At 41.2% G+C, this 21,174-nt stretch overlaps 1 protein-coding gene across 2 annotated transcripts in view; it reads left to right on the forward strand.

The window, feature by feature from the left end:
* LOC124261469 (guanylate cyclase 32E-like) overlaps positions 1 to 21,174 on the forward strand; it is a 148,562-nt gene that overhangs the window by 65,148 nt on the left and 62,240 nt on the right. Inside the window, exon 1 of one of the 2 annotated variants that reach the window (XM_046695788.1) lies at positions 2,180 to 2,386. The exons of the other annotated variant lie outside the window; for it this stretch is intronic. The gene's annotated coding sequence lies outside the window, so the exon portion shown is untranslated. Of the gene's footprint in view, positions 1 to 2,179; positions 2,387 to 21,174 lie in introns of those variants that run through there. 2 annotated transcript variants of the gene reach the window in all.

Here is a 21,174-nt window from a genome sequence, read left to right on the forward strand (position 1 = left end):
CAGAAACTTCTTGAAATATCTACATGCACAGTGAGTGAGTGAAGTCAAATTTGCCGTGGCATCGGCATTATTTCAGCCATATAGCGGCAAAAGCTTCTTGAAGTATATATGTTACAGTGAATATGTAAAACCAGGGATTATGTATAATCCCTGAAATTTTCAGTGATTATGTATAATGTCTAATTCACTCAATGATTATGCATAGTCAATGAAACTTTCAGAATAATAGACTAAAGTTTTAGCCATATTCCCTGAAATAATTTCTTGACGTATTTGAAACATCTTTGATGTCATCACGTTTGTACGTCATCGCGTCATCACAGTCTTTACTGTGCAAGCAAGCCCAGCCGAATTACAACACAGTCAAGACGTGATTGCAGTTGTACGTCATATAATAACTTATGTAATTCTCGGCTTTCTCGGATGATTGACGCACTTTGATGTCCATAAGTTTGGGCAGCTGTGGAATAGTCAGGTGGTTAAAGCTATGGCTCGTCAATACGGCGGTCCGGTTCTGTTCCTCAAATGGATACCTGTGCACATTCATACTCTCCTAAGGTAAACCCGAAAGGCCGTTCTTCCGATACCCGGGTACGTCATACCAAAAGACATAAAAAGATGGTACAGGTGATGGCCATTTAGGGCATAAAACTTACAGTTCGACGTCAGTATACGGTGACCTCTTCCACTATCCATGTTAACCTGGGACAGGGGCGGTGGGGTAGCCTAGTGGTTAAAGCGTTGGCTCGTCACGCCGAAGACCCGGGTTCGAATCCCCACATGGGTACAATGTGTGAAGCCCATTTCTGGTGTTCCCCGCCGTGATGTTGCTGGAATATTGCTAAAAGCGGCGTAAAACCATACTCAGTCAGTCAGTAAGTAACCTGGGACATGTTTTTTCAGTGAAATCGGCTTTGTAAGTATAATAACTTACAACGCCACGCAAAATCCTTTCACCTCACCTCAAGGCAGATCAGCTGACCTTCACGGTAAGTGTGTCTGTAATAATTTCTGCTTATATCTCTGGCCCCTGGGATTCAGGATTAGACTAGGTCCTCAGCTACCTGTGATGTTGGAAGAAGCGACCAGATGTTTCGGGGGCACAGACACAGTGTCTTTGTCGATTATTAACTGTCTGGTGCACATTTACAGACCGCCGTCAAAGGCTTGAATGCTGCTTCGTTAAAAAACAAACAATATTTGGCATATGTGTCTCAGTTATTCTTTGCTTACGGGAAGGTAGGTAAGTGTGACGATGGGATGGTGATTGAAATGGGGATGTTCGGAAGGGGATTCGGAAAGTAGGGTGGTATGGTGGTTTCAAAGTTGGGTAGATGGAAGACTGCTTTTTTGGATGATGGAAAGTTGGGGGAGTGGGAAGATGGAGTTGTGGGGAAATGGAACAGTGGGAAGGTGGAAGTTGTTGGAAGGTGGGGAAGGTGGATGATGGGAAGATGGGTAAAGGGAAGTTGAGTCTGGTTGAAGGGGAAGACTGGTAAAGGGAAAGTGAGGTTGTTGGGTGAAGGGGAAGATGGTAAAAGGAAGGTGGCGTTGTTGGATGAAGGGGAAGATGTAATGATGGATGATGGGAAGATGGGTAACGGGATGTTTGGGGTGTTGGTTAAAGGGAAGATGGGTAACTGGAAGTTGAGGCTGGTTGAAGGGGAAGACTGGTAAAGGGAAAGTGACACGAGGGGGTTGTTGGATGAAGGGGAAGATGTAATGTTGGATGATGGGAAGAATGGTAACTGGAAGTTTAGGTTGTTTGTTCAAGGGGAAGATGTGTAACGGGAAGGTGGTGGTGTTGGTTGAAGGGAAGATTTAATGATGGATGATGGGAAGTGGTTGAGGTATGGATGTAACCAAAGTGATATAAACAAATATTAACCGACCACTCCGATTCCAGCATTGAAACACTCTTTGACACCTTTGCATACTGTGTAAGTGATCTCACCGTCTTTGTCTTCTAAAACATCAAATGAAGGTAACCGAAACAATTACATCAATTACCTCGTTGACGGTATATATCCAAACGATAACCACTTCATGCCGCATCGAGCACAAGCTCCAGCTGGATGGGCCTGTCACCCAACTGGAACAACCCAATAGCGCATATTCTACTGCGCTGCATACAACGCAATAATATGGCATAACAGCTGCCGTATTGTAGACTCATCATAAAGACACAACCAGCCTTAATATGCCGGAGAGTCGTTGACAGAACACTTTACGGTTCTGTCTCCACGAGTCCCGCAACGGCATCTCGTGATGTATGTTCATGTCTGTGATCACGGCCAGTGAACAGGAGATCGATAATCAGACCTATATACGTGCGTTGACATGACCCAGCACAGTCTCCGGGAGATGGTTCTTATTAACTTGTAAGGTAAGCGCTCGAGTTGGTTTAACATGTTTGTTTGTTGTTTCACGCCACACTAATCAACATACAGACTACATGTATATGACACAGGCCCTGACATGATTGAGTCTGGACACAATGAGAAGCGATCAACCGAGTCTACCCACACGATGCATTTGGTTTCTTCTTACGACTAAAATAAGTTTTCGGGGTTCTGTCCAAACCCGTATACCCCACTAGGTGTTAGGAATGGGGTTTGTTGGGTGTGGGGTAATGTTTACAACCTTATAACGACATTTAGTGTTATGACAGGCATGGCTTTATTCCGGCTTGAGAGTAATATGTACTTAACGAGAGTAATATGTACTTATTAGTCTATAATATACTTATAGTGACATGTAATAAGGTTGTATTGCGGACTGATGATATTTGTAACACGTATCATTGTGTGTAATTGCCGACAACATCGCTTCATCTAATTATTTGCTGAAAGGATCACACGTATCACAAACGCCAGACTATTGTCAAGCGGCTTTCGAATGTGTTTGCTTCTGGTTAAATGTCGAGGTCTTTCCATATCGGGATGTTGGAAGAGGAGTGTACTGTTTATAAGGTAGACTGCATAAACTAGTTGTTTACGATGACGGTGTTGTGTTGGCTATGAAACTAAATACATGACAGTATTGATCCGTACTTCAACCGACTCAGAGATGTAGCATGGCGATGACGAGGTTTGTGTCGATGAGGGTGATGGTGGTTGTGAATAACACTTAATATTTTCCTTCTCATGTTATAAGTATTCTTTCAAGATGATGACGAATTCGATGATGATAGTGATGGTGTTGTTGATGTTAATGATGAGGATTTGATGTGAAAAGTGGCTATCAATAACATTATAATGTTTACGATGTTGATGAAATTCTTCTTATAATTTCCGAGGAAGTGGGGTAGCCTAGTGGTTAAAGCGTTCGCTCGTCACGCCGAAGACCCGGGCTCTATTCCCCACATGGGTACAATGTGTAAAGCCTATTTTTGGTGTCCCCCGCCGTGATATTGCTGGAATGTTGCAGAAGTGGCGTAAAACCACACTCACTCACTCTTATGATTTCCAGTACAATGATGATAATTTTGACGATGACTACTCCTTTGTTTTTTCTTACTTCGCTGTATGATGATGACGATGTTCATCTTGACAGTTGTATTTCATTGCCATCCAGTATTTGTGGATCGATGTTTTGCGATTAGCACAGCAATATCTATTCATAACCGCAGCGGGTCCCATTCATAGTACACGGATCGGGCTTGCCTGTACGTTTAATATAGCTGTTAATATACACAGTGACAATAGAACCAGACACTACAACAGCTGGTTACGTTCAGATATATATGTTGATACATGGAAGATGTTTTTGTACATAAGTGACCACTCGGGTCATTTCGGGACACGTCGGAACCACTCGGGTCATTTCGGGACACGTCGAAACCACTCGGGTCATGTCGGGACACGTCGAAACCACTCGGGGCATGCCGGGACACGTCGAAATCACTCGGGACATGCGGGATACGTCGAAACCACTTGGGGCATGGCGGAACATGCCGAACTGAAATTTTTTCATACTTAGTACCTCCCAAGCGTAAACGGGCTGTTTGCAGGCATATAGCAATATAACACGACTGTCAGTTACTCATAATGTTGTTCAGTCTGGTAAAATATTTGTGTTATACTTTTTTATATTTTTAGACAAAACTTTCTTGTACAATATTGGATTTCGTACATGTTGCAGAGGCTAACGTAAAGAAGCAAGTTGTGGCTGTTGTATGGGATCGTCCATAACCGTGTAGGTCATGTGACTCCAGTATCATCGATTTAAACACCAACAGTTCAAACACACTGTTCAGACTTAATGTATGGCAGACATACTGGAAATACGATAATATTCATAAAATAGGCCGTAATGTCCCGAAATCGATGTACATTGTGGTGATTTTGTGAATATACGGGCCCTTTGGCATTTATTGGTTCAGAAAGTTATTTAGATAATTGCACCATTTAAGCCGTAAGGTTATGGTGGGATGAACAGAGGCGGCAGTATGTCACAGTATTTACACAATCAGCCGCACTTGAGGCATCAATACTGGCTGACACTGTCAAGTATGCTTTTATATGCCATGTACAAACAGCATCATTATCATTTGTGCTACAAAGGTCGTGTCGTATATGTTTTTTTTACACAAGGTCGTATTTATAGTAATCTACAATAAGACGAACTCAAAGGACCCTAGCACGTCGGTTCCTTTTGTTCTAAATTGATTTGTCATAATCCGAAGATCGATCGTTGTAAGTCGCAGTTCATTATTATAATCCCTAGTTCTTTCGTATCATCTGATGTTGGTTTGTTTCAACCAAAACAAATTTCTTCAAATCAGAATTTAATTGAATTACTCTAAAATTAATTCATGATAATTCTAAGGTCAATATGTTTTATCCGAATTTCATATGAACCCGAAGTTCGTTCGATAAAAGCCGAAGAAAATTCGTAATAGATGTAATCTGATGTTCAATCCTTTCGTCAGAAGTACATTCGTTATATCCGGAAGTACATTCGTTATATCCGGAAGTACATTCGTTATATCCGGAAGTTCATTCGTTACACACAAAGTTGTATGATAAGTTTGCTATTCACGCAGGCATATTTACATTGAGACGTTAATCGTATAAAAGCTGATTGTTGCGAATCGCTTCATCCGACTCCGTGATATCCCCAGTTGACAGATTGTGTAATTCGAATGTTTAATCGTCATTTGAATCCAAGACTTGTTACAGTCAGCCATAGCATGGGTTTGTCACGAATACAGAACAATTATTTATAACGGTCTCGATCAACGGTTCTCGCGAAGCACGTTATGTTCTGAATATGTTTTGTATATCGAAGTTGGTTTCAATGGTTAGAAATCAATTCATTGTCGGTCTTTCAAACGTTTCTGTCAGTTGGAAGTCAACGTATGATAACGATTTTCAGCGGAAAATGTCTTGAATATTTCACAAACTCCCTTTGTGGTTAAAGTAAGTTGTCATAGATACGTAAATTATTCCATGAATGTATCAATTGATTTCTGTAAGAAGTGTGTAACGGTATGTATGCAAAGATGACAACTTCTGACGACGTCATGCTGTGCGGAAGAGAGGTCTAAGTTGGCGTGGTGGCGTGTGGTTCTGTGCATAGAACTCAGGTCACAAATCAAATGAAGTTAAGCAACGTTGGGCGCGGAGGGGTCTTAGATGGGTGACCGTGTTTGGCAGCGTGACTCCTGAGAGTTTCTAGGACTTCATTCCTGCTCCACAACGAAGCACATGTGATACATGTGGTCTCACCTGAGGCAAGTTACTTTGTTCAAAATTGCCTCTGTTCACCCAGCAGATAATGGGTACCCGGTGGGATTAAGTCATGTGTCTATAACCTTCTAGAGCCTGACAGGCAGCTTGGGTTATCCGGGGTAATAGTAATGCACATATTGGTTGGGCGCTTCGAATGGACTATTATCATGCGCCTCAATATGGACTATTATCATTCATTCAATATATACAGCCAAACAGTGTTGTATCGAACCTATGACTGTCTCGAAGTAAAAGCTTCCCCTGCCTATTCCCTGTTTAGCCATCATTTTGCTATTATATCAAACCTTGTATGGCTCGAAGTATTTCGATAGGCCCCTTTTAGCTTCGACACAAACGTGTTTGACTTTATCTTACATATAAACCTTAACAACATATATCTACGATCTCCACGCGGTAACGTGAAACCATACTTCGGAATAGGACAAATAGTGCAGCTCCGTGATAAATGTGATGAATAGACCATACGAATATAATACACATCCATTCAATAGCACGCATATGGTAATGTACAGTCGTTTATCTCTGAATAACAATTCAATACGCAGTAATGGCACGAACATACAATTAAGCACGGCGTTGTCCTCCTACTCCCGATGCTTCTACCATTGCAGATAGTATACTATACAAGAGGAAACAGAACGTAGGCGTTATTTTTAAAGGAGAGTATAAATACACTCATCAGTCATTTACAAGGGCCATCTACAAAGCACTACCACGAGCCAGGGTCATATATATGTATATTCATACATATATACATACTTAATCACCAACCATCGATCTGCAACAAGTATTTGCGGATAACAAAAATCGATATCGACAATCCGGTTTGTATTGTTCGTATGTGTAGTTCATCTCCATCATGTATAAAACGTGTGGTTGACTTGTCGTGCGTCACCTGGGGGACTGGAGGTGAATGTTGGCTCCGTTAATCCGGCGTTAATCAATGTAATCTGTTGGATTAGGCCACTTCTGGAGTAAGCCAGTCTATTATCTGAAGAAATAGTTGTAAAAGGCGAAATAGTCATGAATATATCTGACTGGTTCACCGAAATACTGGGATGACACCAGGTGTTTTCGAAATGGGTGAGTGTGTCGGTGTGTGTGTATGGTTTGGTTTGGTTTGTTGTTTTACGCCGCACTCAGCAATATTCCAGCATTATGGCGGCGGTCTGTAGATAATCGAGTCTGGACCAGACAATCCAGGGATCAACAGCATGAGCATCAATCTACGCAACTGGGATACGATGACATGTGTCAAACAAGTGAGCGAGCTTGACCATCTGATCCCGTTAGTTGCCTCTTACGACAAGCATGGGTTGCTGAAGACCATACCTAACCCCGGATCTTCTGATTCTCTCTCTCTCTCTCTCTCTCTCTCTCTCTCTCTCTCTCTCTCTCTCTCTCTCTCTCTCTCTCTCTCTCTCTCTCTCTCTCTCTCTCTCTCATGTATGTATGTATGTAGTTAGGTAAGTAGTACGTACGTACGTGCGCACACACACACGCAAACACAAACCACATACGATGTGATGTTTAACCTTCCTTCATCAACTATGTCTGAGTCAAATTGTTTTGTTCACACCAACTTCAAACATCTTCCTCATAGATTTAACCGCGCTTGATTAGAGCTTAGGCAGTGAAGCAGAATTATTAATTCACTCGAGACTCAAATATTCCCATTAACAAGACTTTGAACTTAAGAAGTTCGTTGCATCTTACATAAAACATTCGTACAGAGTATGGTAAACACACGCATGTTTCTCGCATCCTTTTCCACTCTGATGCTTACCCAGACTCCGCCACGTGTTCTCGTGTCGACAGGCGCACCTGCCCTTGTATTTACTCTGTGATGTAATCGGCAATAACAGCATGGCTTATGATCTCGTAAATACTTAAAAAACAGCCAAGTTTGTTTGTTTGAGAATAGCGGTTCTGGTATATTATACAAGATGGTGCTTGATGCAGTTGACAGAACAGGTCCTTATCTTTCATCTTGCAGTTACTGAATGGCAAGAGCCATTCATCTGGGTGAGACCTGTTTGGAAGTGCCCAGAGCAGCGGCGAAGTAGTCGCGCGGTGTCTAAAGACGTATCATGCTGTGATGTTCCTTTTAATGGATTTTAAGACAGGTCAACACCGGAATTAGGATAGAATCTAGTTTTCAAGAAAAACAAGCGTTTTTTACTTTGTGCATGTGGCGTGGTGGACGGTTGCTACAGGTAGGGCGCCCATGTTCAGCTTATCGTGAAACACCTGGTGTCATCACAGATCTTCAGTGATCCTTTAGATAACGGCTTTTGAATTTTAAGGCGTTTTCGATAGATACGGAATAAATGAAATTAGAAATTAGAAATATGTTTATCATTAAGTAAAATCAACCCATCTTAAAGATCGGAGAATTTATTTAATCGGGAAAATATTCATGAACAAACCGAGTAGAATGCTAATTATTCATTTCTTTATATATTTTCTACATTTGGGCTCGGAAGATTCCTAATCTAAGAAATCATGGTGCATTTTAATAGCTGTTTATAAAATAGGTATGTTCTTAAAATACCAGAAAGATGAATGTTTTGACGATTTTCCATTTTGTATTCATAGGCAAAACATGTTCCTTATACGTATCCATTCGAGTGCGTGAGATTTATGTCGTTTTTGCAAATATCCCACCAGTAGAACGGGTTGAAACACCAGACATGTTCTTAAACATTCCACTCAGGTGAAATACCAAAACGTGACGTTTGGCGTGACTAGAGAACGCTTAATTCATTCTGCTACCTCCCGTCACCTACCGTCACCCCAGCGCTACTGGTTGTAGTTCTCAACGTTGATCACCGGATCAACAGGTTGAGAGATTCGATTATTCCAAGCTGCCGGCATTTATAGCCGGAATATTTGCAGGATGAGCAATGAAAACACACACATACTAACAAACCCACACATACACACAAAAACACAGCTGTCTTTCAATGTGATGAGTTATTTATGGTGCTAACATGTCAATCAAATCCCTTCATTACTTTCTTGTAGTATAATGTAGTTCTTACCGCCGTGAACTTTGAGGGCTAAAACTATGTTATTCCTTCTTCTTTCGAGAAGACGTTAAGCTGTCTTTCAGATTTGAACGTCCTGAAACATGACAGCCGAAAAGACAGTTTCACCAGCCACACAGATAAACCAATTTACTTTCATTGGAGGTGATCGTGTTCTTGGTCTAGTAGATACAGCATCTGCCCGGAGAGTGGAAGGTCGGTGGTTCCATCCTCTTCTGCGTCATACAGAAGACGTTAACAGATGGTACTTAATATACCACGTGGGTTGATTATCGGGTCAATATCTGGGGTTAAACCAGTAGGGAAAGTTATTTTCCATTGTTCTTGGAAGTGTTTTATTAGCATAACTGAAAAACTGCCCTAGGGCATTCTTTTCTATTTAGAAACAATAATATTGTACTCATTACATTACTCATTAATACATTACACGCGTATTAAGTAAGTATACTCTCGTGGTGTAAGCCTCGCAGAGTTTATTTAAATAATTACCTTGTAGGGGTGATTAACCTATACATACCTTGGCTGGTACTCGGCAATAAAACAAGACCCGGGCAGAATCAGTCTACTGTGTTGGTGTGGGTTAACAGTCTGTTAACTGAGGCATTGTACCTCAGTGGGATATGACTATAAAACACACACACACACACACACACACACACACACACACACACACACACACACACACACACACACACACACACACACACACACACACACACAACACACGCACGCACGCACGTACACACAAACACACAGAGACAGACAGACACACACACACACACAGACACACGCACGTACGCACGCACGCACGCTGACGCAAGCAGGTGCATACACAGACATATGTTATATCCTATTTTACATCCCACATCACTAAACCTCCATTAGAGAGATGCATACACGCTGTTCGTCTTCTTCGCCGACATGGGGCGGCGTTGTAGCCTAGTGGTTAAAGCGTTATCTCATCCCGCCAAAGATCCGGGTTCAATTCCCCATATGGGTACAATGTCGGAATCCCATTTGTGGTGTCCCCCGCCGTGATATTGCTGGAATATTTCTAAAAGCGTCGTAAAACTAAAACTTACTCATCACCGACATGAGGTGTAATGTCATCTGAGTGAGTGAGTGAGTGAGTTGAGGTTTACGCCGCACTCAGCAGTATTCCAGCTATATGGCGGCGGTAATGTCATCTGAAACAGGTGGGGTTTAATATCATCTGATATAGGAAAGGTTTGTCTTCATCTGACGCAGGTGAGTTACAATGTCATCTCATACAGGTGACTTGTAATGTCATGTCATACAGGTGGTGTATAATGTCACTGGGTGTTCGCCTTCTTCAAGACATGGTTTTGTTTAACTGTATTCACGGCATTCACATAAAAGAACACTTCCACCAATACAAGCAGCCAATCTCGATTTTCCGACGTAACAGATTGCATGGATCGGTTAATGAAGACTTTAGTTCTTTAACCCAAAATTAAATCCGATCCTGTTGGTACATATGGGTAGATGTGCATAGTTACAATACTTGCTTCTGTCCAGTTTCACTAACCGTGAGTTTGAATCTGAGATTTGCCCGGTTTATAATCCCTGGTTTCACCTGACCTCTGTACCGTGGTTTCATCAAAACGGTTAAACATCTAATCACACACCACGTCCGCAGTAAGCTTACAAGCCATGGCACAGCTCTAATACACTTTAAAGTGGTGTTAAACAAGCCTGGTCATTTACAGGAGTATTATCAGTATTTGATACCCCCAATCATCCAGATAATAAATGTATCGGAGGAAATACATACACCTGCCGACTCTATCTTCGCCAATGTGATGAAAACCCTTTTCGCGAAACGTTACGTCATTACTGGCATCAAGTATCGGGTTTAGATGGATCCGTTATCATCCATTTTCCTGTCTTTGTTGTCCTTGTGACGATAAATGGTTATAAATAGGCTTATGGTGCTCACATGTTAGCACTAATCAAATTACTTAATTAACGTGTGGTACTTTATCCGAAGTTCTCATTAAAGACTAAACATTTGTTATTGCTTCCTCCGAGGAGACTATTAAATCTGTCATTACAAAGCCAAAACATGCCACAGACCCAAGGCAGCCGCAGGTTACATAAATATTCTTCTTTACCCATTTAAAAAACATAAAACGGCAACGACAGAACAGTCTCGATCGTCTGCCGGAACAAATTAATTTTACCATTAATAGCGCAAAAGGCAAACCAGCAGCGAAACGATATGAAAGGATCACTGTAAACTCAGTCCGGAATCAAATAGTCGTGATAAGGGTAGTCCTGTCTCAGCAAATCAAATATGTTTTTGTTGTGCAAGTATTTCAAATCAATTACTATATTATAGAGCAACATATTTCGATACGCCATGGAACTGATAATTTTTCACCCAGTGCGTTGCTGTTGACAAATATAGCATTGTTTATACCCTCAGTTTAATTGGTTGATATATTGGTGGTTCCAGAACGAGGTACATAGTCTGGATTTATCTCTGGTGCCTTAATACCAATATTCAAAGACAAATGATTGCACGTTTACATGTCAAACAAATCCTACTGATTCCTCCATGCATCGCTGTCCAGAGATATATCACCATATGTCCAGCAACTAGAATGAATACCAATTACCAGAGACTCGTGCGGGCATTAACGGTACTTCGGGGAAAGCCTCCCTATGCTAAAGTAATCATGTGCCATTGTTGATAAACATTGTTTTTACGTACAATTAGACCAGGTGGATTCCTCTAGGAGAAGCACAAGCCTGGCTAGCGCCTTCATGATACCTCATTTGTCCTCAATATATGAGGTCCGCTGGCATCAACGTCAGCTTCCTGGAACAACGGCAGTGCTATAATATTGCTGGCGCCGAGCTGTGGTTAGATTTCCGAATGAAAAACTCGGCATCATAGAAACTGATTTGAAATAACCGTGGCTTGAAATGTGTAACTGATTCAGGAATAGAGTGTAACGAGGCAGGTGAATGATCCACCAGCTGATCTGTGTTTAGTTGCATGATCTGTTGCATGAGGTGGGATGGTTCCTGTGCGTATGAGGAAGTTTAGACAGGATGTTTGTAAGCCCTGTACTTTATACAACGTTCAAGAAGGGTGATAGGGAAAGACACGGAAATATAATAAAGACGTACATATGCATGTATAAATCCGTTTGTTATGTTTTGAAATTTGACCGTAACACTCATTACAGTTAACGTAAATACAAGCAGCAAAACCCTTGTCCTTAGCCACAAGAATGAGTTTAGTTTTACGCCGCTTTTAGCAACATTCCAGCATTATCACAGAGAGGGACACCAGAAATAGGCTTCACGCATTGTACCCATGTGGGGAATCGAGCCCGGGTCTTCGGCGTGAAGAGCAAACGCTTTAACCACTAGGCTACCCCATGACGCCACATAGGGTCAAGGATGGTCTTAAGGGAAACGATTGTACTATTACTACTGTGTATTATTTATGGACCACATCACATTGTAATGACACCAGGTGTTCTTAAATCAACCGATTTGCTTGTAGGTTTGATTGGTATTTTGAATTACGAAGAACATGAACACTTGCCATGTTTCCATGCATAAAAGAAGATATATGTGTCATATATTCATGACCCGTGAAGGTCCGGGTTAGAATGAACCTTCAGTAACCCATGCTTGTCGTAAGAGGCGACTAACGGGATCGGGTGGCCAGGCTCGCTGAATGGTTGACACATGTCATCGGTTCCCAATTGCGCAGATCGATGCTCATGCTGTTGACCACTAGATTGTCTGGTCCAGACTCGATTATTTACAGACCACTGCCATATAGCTGAAATATTGCTGAGTACGGCGTAAAACTAAACTCACTCACTCATATATTCATGTTTTTCTTGTACTTAAAGACGTCGCAAAACGCAACCTAGCTGCTTTAGTTCGATATGTGTCTTAATAATTCGATGTCGTTTATTCAAAGAAAAAACTGACTGGTCGTGCTGCATTCATAATATCATCTTGTCTATTTGTGCAATCAGTGACACAGATGCGGATAAACTAGACGGATAAGAACTGATGTACAGTTAATACTAAAACTATGACATGGCTTCTTTTATCATTGCATTTGCTGAACACCCTGACAATTTATTGCTGATCCCGTAGCCCAAGATATATCTGGATCAAGAAGGCCTAGGGTTATCTCCCTTACGGGATGAGATGTGACTGACATACTCCACCCCCTCCCTCATCTCCAACCTACGCCCAAACAACCCCTCCCTGAACTACGAACCCCAATGGCAGATAGTTCATCAGATCACGCGTACAATCTCTCCAGAAACGCTGAAGGGTTAGTTGGCCTCTCTTGGCTTCTTGCATTCCTTTGTGGGTCGTTGAGTTGTTTAATGGTGGTGCTCTTTACCCTAATGCTGATTTGAGGAGTGTTTCCTTGATTAGGTGCTTTTACTGTAAGTAGAGCATTTCCACAGCTGATGTTGGTCTTTAGAGAACGCCTGTCTTCTTTGAGGTGATGGAAATAACAATTATGACGCAAGGAACTTATCATGAGTCAGCTGCAATGCTGATGAGGTGGAATGTCAGAATTTCCGAGACAGAGAAGATATTGTAGTGTCAGTCTCTGTTAAGGATGAGGCTAGATATTTGATATGGTGGTAGATGGCGGCAATGGCAATTGTATTATTTGGATTGTATTACTTGTATTTAATGTCAGCTGAAGCAGGTGAGGTATAATGTCATGTGATACAGGTTATATATTATGTCATGAGATACAGGCGAGGTATTGTCATCTAGTAAAAGAGAGGTATTATGTCATCTTATACAGGTGAGTTTTTTTCTCATCTGATACAGGACCTGGTGAGGTATAATATCGACTGATGTAGGTGAGGTTTGATTGCATGTGAAGCAAGTGAGTTGTAATGTCATCTCAAACAGGTGTCCTATAATGTCATGTCACACAGGTGGTGTATAATGTCAGCTGCTATAGGTGACTTATATCATTTCATCGGATAAGGTATAATGTCATCTGATACAGCTGAGGCATTATGTCATCTGATACAGGGGGGTTATAATGTCATCTGATGCAGCTGAGGTATTATGTCATCTGATACAGGGAGGTTATAAAAGTCATCTGATACAGCTGAGGTATTATGTCATCTGATACATGGGGTGGGTGGGTTATAATGTCATCTGATACAGCTGAGGCATTATGTCATCTGATACAGGGGGATTATAATGTCATTTGATACAGCTGAGGTATTATGTCATCTGATACATGGGGTGGGTGGGTTATAATGTCATCTGATACAGCTGAGACATTATGTCATATGATACAGGGGGGTTATTATGTCATCTGATACAGCTGAGGTATTATGTCATCTGATACATGGGGTGGGTGGGTTAAAATGTCATCTGATACAGCGGATGTATTATGTCATCTGATACATGGGGTGGGTGGGTTATAATGTCATATGATACAGCTGTGGCATTATGTCTTCTGATACATGGGTTGAGTGGGTTATAATGTCATCTGATACAGCTGAGGCATTATGTCATCTGATACAGGGGGGTTATAAAGTCATCTGATACAGCTGAGGTCTTATGTCATCTGATACATGGGGTGGGTGGGTTAAAATGTCATCTGATACAGCTGAGGCATTATGTCATCTGATACAGGGGGTATCTGATACGGTTGAGGTCCTATGTCATCTGATTCATGGGGTGGATGGGTTATAATGTCATCTGATAATGTCATCTGATACAGGGAGGTTATAATGTCATCTGATAATGTCATCTGATACAGGGAGGTTATAATGTCATCTGATAATGTCATCTGATACAGGGAGGTTATAATGTCATCTGATACAGCTGAGGTATTATGTCATCTGATACAGGGAGGTTATAATGTCATCTGATACAGCTGAGGCATTATGTCATCTGATACAGGGAGGTTATAATGTTATATGATACAGCTGAGGCATTATGTCATCTGATACATGGGATGGGTGGGTTATAATGTCATCTAATACAGCTGAGGTATTATGTCATACAGCTGAGGTATTATGTCATCTGATACAGGGAGGTTATAATGCCATCTGATACAGCTGAGGTATTATGTCATCTGATACAGCGAGGTTATAATGTCATCTGATACAGCTGAGGCATTATGTCCTCTGATACAGGGAGGTATTATGTCATCTGATACATGGGGTGGGTGGGTTATAATGTCATATGATACAGCTGAGGTATTATGTCATCTGATACAGGGAGGTTATAATGTCATCTGATACAGCTGAGGCATTATGTCATCTGATACAGGGAGGTTATAATGTTATATGATACAGCTGAGGCATTATGTCATCTGATACATGGGATGGGTGGGTTATAATGTCATCTAATACAGCTGAGGTATTATGTCATACAGCTGAGGTATTATGTCATCTGATACAGGGAGGTTATAATGCCATCTGATACAGCTGAGGTATTATGTCATCTGATACAGGGAGGTTATAATGTCATCTGATACAGCTGAGGCATTATGTCCTCTGATACAGGGAGGTATTATGTCATCTGATACATGGGGTGGGTGGGTTATAATGTCATATGATACAGCTGAGGCATTATGTCATCTGATACAGGGGTTATAATGTCATCTGATATAAGTGAAATATTTTATTTCATCGGATAAGGCGAAGTTTTATATCAGTTGATGCAAGTAACGTATAACGTCATTTAACACAGGTGAGTTCAAATGTAATTTGATACAGGTGAGGTATATAGTCATCAGATACAAGTGGGGTACAATGTTATTTGAGTCACTTGGAGCAAGATTTCACATATGATCATTTCCGGTGTGATATTCATGCCCTTAAGTGGAGTAATACATTCAATCTTGTTAATTATGTTAATTGTGACATTGTGAGGTACCATGTCCTTTATGATCGAGGTGGGAGATGATGTCAATTACAATAATGTTAAGTTAATATAAATGATAGAAATAGGAAAAAATAATAGGAGGTTTCAGGCAAAGCGTAGACTAACAACTCGTCAACATATTTTACAGAAAGAGAGCTCAAAGTGAAAAAAATAACATATAATGAAAAGGAGCCCTGAGACTTTCTTCATTTTCAGAAGCTGTGGAAATCTAGACTTGCCACATTTTCTAGACTTGCGTGGGCTTTCTTGGATATATTTACTTCAGGGTCTGTACGACAGACTAGGCAAAGTGTAATATTCAAAAATGACAGGCCGTAAGTGTTTCGTTTAGGTTATGTTTATAAATAGTCTTCACATATTCAGTTGTTCATGGAATGCAGCAATCATGATGTATAACGATAGGAAAATATATATTAGATATCCCACTTGTAAATATGAAATAATATATCAGATATTGTCAGTGTAAACAGATCCAGGAATAGACACATGTCTCACCACTCAGCTATACAAAATCTCAGCTTGTATGTATATGTGTCCATGTTTCCGATCCACCGAAACCAGTTATTTGGAAAGCTATTATTTGGAAAAGTGCATTTTTAATTCCTAATGATGCTACTGGTGTTGGGTGCCATCGGTGGGGCAGGATACGCTAACCTTTTCGTGAACGTCTGTTATAATCACTATTTCGATAGTGAATCATAAACGGATGCTGACGATACGGGCAGAATCGTATTAACGACCGTGCTATTAGCAGAGATATCTTATGAATATGGAAAGATGTTTGTCGCTTATATTTACACAGTCGCAGTTATCGCATCTGACAAGGAAAACGTTTTCGTAATATAATATCAGAGGAAGTAGCTTATGTTCTCTCCGTCAAGGTCTCGCAAGAAATACCGGTGGGTAATATGTTATTTATGATAAGGTGAGTAATAATGTTCGTTATGACATGGTGAGGTGTCACGTACATTGTGATAAAGTGAGACATAATGTTAGATGAAGAAGGAAGGCGGAGATCCGGGTTAGAATTGGTCTTCAGCAACATATGCTTGTTATACGAGGCGACTGACGGGATCGGGTGGTCAAACTCGCTGTGTAGGTATGATGCATGTTATCGTATCCCACTTGTGTAGATCGATGCTCATGCTGTTGACCACTGGATTGTCTGTTCCAGACTCGATTATTTACATACCGCCGTGATATTGCGTGAAAGTGCGTCGTTGGACAACAAAGAAAACAAACAGATGGAGGGTCACTTCTAAGTCAGCAGTGAAACAGTTATGTCACGACAGCGTGTAAATAATCGTCTGACCTGGAGGTCGATAGTACGAGCACAAATCACCCACATGATGAGCGTTGATATGCATACCGAAATAGCAACCATCCTCATGTTAAATAACACTGGACAAAAATGCGAATACTTGAAACTATTGAAGGTGACAAACGTAGGAATCTGGTGACATATGATCTTCCATGCTGTGTGGTAGCCTAGTGGTTAAGGATCTTGTCGTTCCGAGAAAAATTCCTGGGTTCGATTCTCCACATTGGTACAATGTGTGAATCTAATTTCCCTTGTCCCCCGCAGCGATATTGGTCGAATATTGCTATTTGAAACCCTGCTGACACGCTGACCTATTCTACAACACACTGTCTCCTCTCTCCGCGTCACCCCATTTGATAAACCTTACCAACATTTACCCCAACATCCGTCACTTTATAATAGAAAATGCCGTATTTATATTACTCCCCATGTTCATCATGGCGCCGCTGTACAGAGCAACCTTAGCGCTACGATCATCGTAAGTATATGCTTAAAGTATAGCGTTACGATCACCTCGTACAAGATTATCGTAAGTATATGCTTAAAGTATCGCGTTACGATCCCCTCGTACAAGATTATCGTAAGTACATGCTTAAAGTATGGCGTTACGATCACCTCGTACAAAATTATCGCAAGTATATGCTTAAAGTATGGCGTTACGATCACCTCGTACAAGATTATCGTAAGTATATGCTTAAAGTATACGTTACGATCACCTCGTACAAGATCGCTTTGTACAACGACACCTAGATCAATACATAAAATCTCAACCTCCAATCTTAACCTCAGACCCTCTACCGCCAGTTATCTTAACTCGCCATAAACATCGTCGGTTTTGGATGTTTGTCAATTTCTGCTGGAATATTTTTCCACCGGCGTATTCCTTTTTCTTTAAGCGCTTAATAAACAGTATATCAGTTATTATATAGGGGGTTTATGAGTATTCTTTGACTAATATAATAAAACAAAAATGTATGCATATTTCCTTCGAACGAAATAACACTCTAATTGTATCCTCAATATTGTTTTACAGAACATAAATCTTGCCCGCATTTACCAAACTGGCAGACGCTCCGAATAATTTACATAAACACAGATATTTATGATGTTTATAACAACTAGTAAGTGTTATTATCACGCAAATGTGACAACGGTTGTGTACATTTGAATGTGAATGGAATGCATTTAGCTAGCGGCAATTATGTCAGGATGTATCTGAAAGTGTGTGCCAAGGTTGCGAGCGTAAACACATTGTGTTTACTGAGCGTTCGGACAGTGGTCAGATATATTTACAATGGAGACGGAAAGCCACTACCGTTTGTCTAGTTGGTTCCAGTATGTATTGTCGGCCTTTCATACATTGATACAAAGATGGCAGCTATATTAGAAAAAAACCCTGCAAAACTCGTTTTTTTTCCATCTCGTGAAACTAGCCACTCATCTTCTTCCTTCCATTTCTTCTGTTTTCTTTTCTTCTTCATCTTCCTCTTTTACTTCTTATTATCATGAAAATGGTAATCTGAAGGTTTAGAAGCATTTGTATGTCACACCTAGAAGGGTTTATCGGTAGAAAAGTCAAAGCCAGAGACTAACCAGTCTCGATTATCCGACGAAACAGATTCATTTGGGCGTAAAGGGCGATGCAGCAGTGAACACCGTATGGACCAATCACTGGAAATCAGTGATGACACCAGGTGTTCATGAACAGAGTAAAACACGTCATACCCTTACCGGTTGTACCCCAATGTGTGAAGCCCTTTGCTGGTGTCCTCCGCCATGATATTGCTGGAATATGGCTAAAAGTGCAAAACCATACTTACTCGCTCTCTACCGGTAGTACCTGCCACTCACCTGGTGTATACAGGCGACGTCTCATAATCCCTGTCAACCTTGTGAGTTTGTTTGCAAGCTGGGTCCCGACCCACAAAGCGTTCGTAGCTACGACATTCGTAAGTCTATGGTAAACTGTAGAGTTACGACAGGTCGTAACGTTACGAATGCTTTGTGGACCGGGAACCTGTTCCGCATCCCACTTTTTAATGGGTGACTGTTATATGGTATTACCCAAGAAAGACAGAGTTGAATCTGTTTTCAATGTTCATGAATGTATGAGTGAATTGGGCTTTACTGTTAGCATTTTGGTTATATCAAATCACAGTGTGTCAGCGTAATTTAATAGGAAAGTTACAATCCGAGATACATTTTCAGGACGAACCGGAATCCCAGTCTGGTTCCCGGGTCTATTGCGCCTGCGCTGACGCTCCGACACTGTTGCAGGCGCAACAGACCCCGGTCGGAGCGTCAGCGCAGGCGCAACAGACCCCGGGAACCAGGCTGAGGTCAGTGTCGGAGCGTTACCGCAAACGCAACAGACCCCGGGAACCAGGCTACAGGAATCCTGTTTTTTTTGGCGTGTTAAAGAGACACAACTCTGAATAACGTCATTTCGACATTTCGACCAAACAACGTTTAAGTTAAAAAACACCTTCATCGGGCTTATTTTCCAAATATATGTCAATAATTGGAGACTCTCATATCTCAACAGAATTTGCTTCTCGCGGAATCATAATTATTGAATAAAGTGCTCTTCCGCCTCCCTGAAGCAGTTATCGGTAATTGCTGGACACGTTAGTTTGAAGTTGCAACCTTAAGTGTGTTCCACTGTTCAGTTTCTATCTGACCCTAAGCGGGCAAGATCTCAAACATGATGTAGTTAGGGATCATAAAGACACATGCTTTTAAACGCTTCAGATTTAACACTAACCAGGTTAAGTTGGATGAACATAGAGCTGATGACTAACAACTGCTGTGAAGGGTATTAAGGGAGAGAGAATGTTTTTTTTCACGGTTCATGTATACTATACAATCCGAACAAAACAAGCAGTAGTGATCGAGAGAGAGAGAGAGAGAGAGAGAGAGAGAGAGAGAGAGAGAGAGAGAGAGAGAGAGAGAGAGAGAGAGAGAGAGAGAGAGAGAGAGAGAGAGAGAGAGAGAGAGGAGGAGAGTACATCATGTACATCATGGCGCCGCTGTACAGAGCAACCTTAGTGCTACGATTATCGTAAGTATCTGCTTAAAGTATGGCGTTACGATCACCGCGTACAAAATTATCGTAAATATATGCTTAAAGTATGGCGTTACGATCACCTCGTACAAGATTATCCTAAGTATATGTTTATGCTAAAAGTATGCAGTAACGATCATCTCGTACCAGATTATTGTAAGTATATGCTTAAAGTATGGCGTTACGATCACCCCGTACAAAAATTAGGATAAAGAATGTATTAAGGGAGAGAGAATGTTTTTATTCACGGTTCATTTATACTATACAATCCGAACAAACACAAGTGGTAGTGAGAGTATTTCTGCGTAATCACTCTCTCATCTTCGCCTGTCAACTTTTACCGTTGTAGCTCATCATCTGAAAGGTCAAGATGCCCCCATAATCGCTCCCCCTTCTGATCCCTCCACTAACTATAGTGTCTATCACAGAAGGCTCCAGGCCCTTCAGCTGGGGTTGACCTCTTACTTAAGGAGGCTCGACATTTGGAACCGCGGTCAGTATGTTTGCCCACTGTAATAGAATTGGTGAGAACACTGTCACTGAGAAATGGAAATATGTTATTTGCATTTAGAAGTGACAGCGTTATCACCAGAAATTACTTGTGACCTATAGCGGCACGTATTTTGACACTTAATGACTACAGTGTGCGGTGTTTGGTACGTCAAATGCCACAATTCCCCGACAATCACATTTTATCAGTTCCCCCAAACATTTTACTCATTTAACGGTACTTCTTAAAGGAGAATTAGTAATTGCGGTGACTCCGAAGTAAATAATTTTTGGTGTGTTTGTTGTTTAACGACGCACTCAGCAATATTCCAGCAGTCTGTAAATAATCGAGTCTGGACCAGATAATCCGTTGATCAAAGTAATAGGAATACAGACATGCGTCAACCAAGTCAGCGAGCCTGACCGGCTGATCCCGTTAGTCACCTTGTGCGACAAGCATGGATTGCTGAAGACAATTTTAACCTTTACGATTAGTTTGGTATATGGAGAGCGAAGCTAGTAAGCGTAAGTTCAGTTTATTGTTAAATATAGCAC

This window comes from Haliotis rubra, unplaced genomic scaffold (assembly GCF_003918875.1).
Source record: "Haliotis rubra isolate DU_JTF1 unplaced genomic scaffold, ASM391887v1 Scf8, whole genome shotgun sequence".
Lineage (NCBI taxonomy): Eukaryota > Metazoa > Mollusca > Gastropoda > Lepetellida > Haliotidae > Haliotis > Haliotis rubra.